The sequence below is a fragment of the Suricata suricatta genome, chromosome X (genome assembly GCF_006229205.1).
Source record: "Suricata suricatta isolate VVHF042 chromosome X, meerkat_22Aug2017_6uvM2_HiC, whole genome shotgun sequence".
NCBI classification, from domain to species: domain Eukaryota; kingdom Metazoa; phylum Chordata; class Mammalia; order Carnivora; family Herpestidae; genus Suricata; species Suricata suricatta.
In genome coordinates, this window is record NC_043717.1 from 104359257 (window position 1) to 104363250 (window position 3994).

Below are 3994 nucleotides of genomic sequence, written 5' to 3' on the forward strand. Positions count from 1 at the left end.
AGAGTCTCCTTGCCCACCTCAGGTGGGAACTTGCAGGCAAAGTGACTTCAAATTTTGGTCGCTCTGCACGTGTCTGTTAATGACCAGGAAAGTGCTGCCAGGATTGAGTTTGCAGTTAAAATAAGTATTAGTGAGTAGGCAAATTCACAATTACAGAATCCACAAATAATAAGGGTCCACTCTATCTTTATTGTGATGGCTTCCCTGGTTATTTTGAAACTTAAAGCTAAAAATTCAATTCATTGCTCTTTTTAGATTATTTTGGGACCTCCCCTAGGGCTAGAAACTTCAGACTTTAGATCCAATTGATGGAGATTAACTAATATGAGTTGGCAAGATTATCACTCAAAAAAGCCTTTTCTTGTTCAAAAACATGAATAACTCTTTCCTTAGTTTTCTCTATATTAAATATGAAGCTTGAATGAGATCATTCTTAGATATAATTTTCATAGTTTTCTGTGGATGCTGACAAGATATCACAAACTTAATGGCTTACAATAGCACAAAAGTGTTCTCTTATATTCTACAGGCCAGAAGTCCAAAATCAGTATTGCTGGACCAAACTCATGATGTCTACAGGGCCACACTACCTCCACAGGCTTTAGGGAAGAATTCATTCCTTGTCTTTTCCAGTGTCCAGAGGTGCCAGTAGTCCTTGGTTTGTGGCCACATAATTCTGATTTTATTTTTTTTAATGTTTATTTACTTTTGAGACAGAGACAGAGATAGAGTGTGAGTGGAGGAAAGGCAAAGAAAGAGGGAGACACAGAATCCAAGTCAGGTTCCATGCTGTCAGCCCAGAGCTCGACATGGGCAAACCTAACAACCACAAGATCATGACCTGAGCTGAAGTCAGATGCTTAACTAACTGGCCCACCTAGTGCTCCTCACATAACTCCGATTTTCAAGGTTAGCATCTTCAAATCTCTCTCTGCTCCGTTTTCACATTTTGCTTCTCTTCTATGTGTCTATCAAATCACTCTGCTCCTTTCTTATGATATACATAATACCATTTAGGGTCCACCTGGATCATTAAAAGTAGACACCCCATCTCAAGGCTTTTAACTTAATCACATCTACAAAGAAAGATTTTCGTTATTAGGAAATATGTACAAGTTCCAGGGAGGGGGAATCTGATGTTTTGGGGTGACCATTATTTAGCCACTGCAGTAACCATCTGTGAATTTTCTGTCTCTCCACAAAGGCAAAGATGAGGACCTAGAAGCCAACAGAAAACATAGCCCATTTTGCTTCTATACATATTTCTATTCATAGGACTTACCACACTTGGCCTTTACCCAAAGTTATAGAACTTTACTTAGGTGCATAATGGTCATTCCAAATGGGATCCAAAAATGTTTCAGATGAGATCTAGTGTCCAGATGGGCTGTGGTCTTGTCAACATGCTGCAGAGCATACAAAGCATCCTTCTGAAAAAAAATTTTTAATATTTATTTTTTAAGGAGAGAGAGAGACAGAGTGCGAGTGGGGGAGGGGCAGAGAGAGAGAGAGGGAGACACAGAATCCGAAACAGGCTCCAGGCTCTGAGCTGTTGGCACAGAGCCCGACACGTTTGAACCCACGAACCGTGAGATCATGACCTGAGCTGAAATCGGGCACTTAACCTACTGAGCCACTCAAGGGCCCCCAAAACGTCGGATTGGAGGACCTGGTAACATCAACTCCTCTGGAACCTTCTGACGGTGAGCTGGAACCTGCTCAGGACTCCCCAGGGCCAATGTTGTTTGGGGGAAAGTGCTATGATTTCTTTGGCTCCCACAACTGGGTAAAGTGAAATCTGCTGTGGCATATTCACATGTGAACTGAGCAGCCATCTGGAGTTACGTGGGTCCACCAGTAATCATCTAGAGATGCACTGTTCAGACAAAATGAAAATGAACTGAAATGGACAGAACACTTTTGGATTCCCACCCCTCAAGCCATTTTCCCGTTTCCCTCTAAAAATTTAGAATCACCAGTTCAATGCAGAGTTGCCTTAAATGGACAAATATTTACAAAAAGGCTTGTGTGTTTTCTGTAGAATTTCTACACTCCCATAGGATATAGGCTTCCTTTTCACTGATTAACAATCTGTTATTTATGTTGCGGTGATATCTGCCACATGAGAGGGTGTGGCTTTGGTAATGCTGAGATAGGTTTGTTGGCTTGTTTTGATCCGTCTGATTCTTGTGTTGGGCAACTTATGGCCCAATTGAGAGAAATCAGATTATAGAGCTAAATAAGAGTAATTTTGCCAGAATAGAGGACTGATTTCACAGTTCTTTTGTTTCCTGTAGGTCTGAACAAGACTGATTCTCCATGTGGTTCAGCCACAAAACTGGAAATTAAGTGATTGAGTAAATAAGATGAACTCTGTCTTCATAGCTATTTTTCACATATACTCTTTTGCTTGCATACCTGAATCTGTAGGAATCCTTGTCCATTTCTGATAGTAGAATTATCTTCACTTGTTTTTTTTTTTTTTTATGGGAGACACCAAGTAGCACTGGTTATGGACTCTGGAAATTCTCCACAACATGGCTTCTGGTAAGTAAGTTTGTGTGTGTGTGTGTGTGTGTGTGTGTGTGTGTGTGTGTGTGTATGCATTTACTTATGGAAGTATAGTTGAGATGCAGTTAGTTACAGGTGGATAGCATAGTGACTGGACAATTACACACATCACAAAATGCTCACCATGGGAAGTGTATTCACCACACAAACTTATTAAAATATTATTGACTATATTTTCTAGGCTGTGACTTATTTATTTCATTCCCAGCAGTTTGTACCTCTTAGTGCTCTTCAATTCTTTTGCCCATTCCCTACTGACCTCTCCTCTGGAAGCCACCATTTGGTCTCTGTATTTATGAATCTATTTTTATTTTTTAATGTTTATTTGAGACAGAGAGAGAGAAAGAGTAAGGGGGCATGAGAAGGGGAGAGGCAGAGAGAGAGGGAGAGAGGTTCCCTGCTGTCAGCACAGAGCCCAATGTGGGGCTCTATCTCATGAACTGTGAGATCATGACATGAACAGAAATCAAGCGCTGGGTGCTTAATTGACTGAGCCACCCAGGCCCCCCTCTATTTTTGTTTATTTCTTTTGTTTTGTAGATTCCACATATAAGTGAGATAATATCATATCTGTCTCTTTTTGTCTTACTTATTTCTTTTAGTATAAAAGCCTCTGGATACATCTACATTGTTATAAATGGCAAGATTTCATTCTTTTTATGGCTGAATAGTATTCCATTGTATATACATACCACCTCTTCTTTATGCATTCATTTATTAGTGGACACTTAGGTTTATTCCATATCTTAGCAATTGTAAATAAAGCTTCAGTAAACTTAGGGGTACATATGTGTCCTAAAATGAGTTTTTGTTTTCTTTGAGTAAATACCCAGAGGTAGAATTATTGGGCCATATGATATTTCTATTTGTAATTTTTTAATTGTTTATTTTTGAGAAAGAGAGAGATGAGGGATGGGCAGAGAGAGAGGGAGACAACAGAATACAAAGCAGGCTCCAGGCTCTGAGCTGTCAGCACAGAGCCTGATGTGGGGCTCCAACTCATGAACCTTGAAATCATGACCTGAGATGAAGTTGAGCACTTAACTGACTGAGCCCCCCAGGTGCCCCATCTATTTCTAGTTTTTTGAGGAACCTCCACACAGTTTTCCATAGTGGTTGCACCAATTTACAGTTCAACCAACAGTGCACAAGGGTTCCCCTTTCTCCATCATTGCCAATGCTTGTTATTTACTTGCTTTTCACATATTTAGACCATTTAAAAATGCACTACAACTTAGTAGCTTCTTGCTCTTTCCATCAGGAATCATCACCTTCCTTAGGACCATCTTAGTCCCCCCTTCCAAACATTTAGTCTCGTTTTATTTTTGTGATCATTGTCTTTTAGGTGTTACTTCTTTTTTTTTTTTTTTTAAATAATCTGCCTTGGATAAAAGTTTCACAGTTTGGCAGTGTCTGGCAGGCT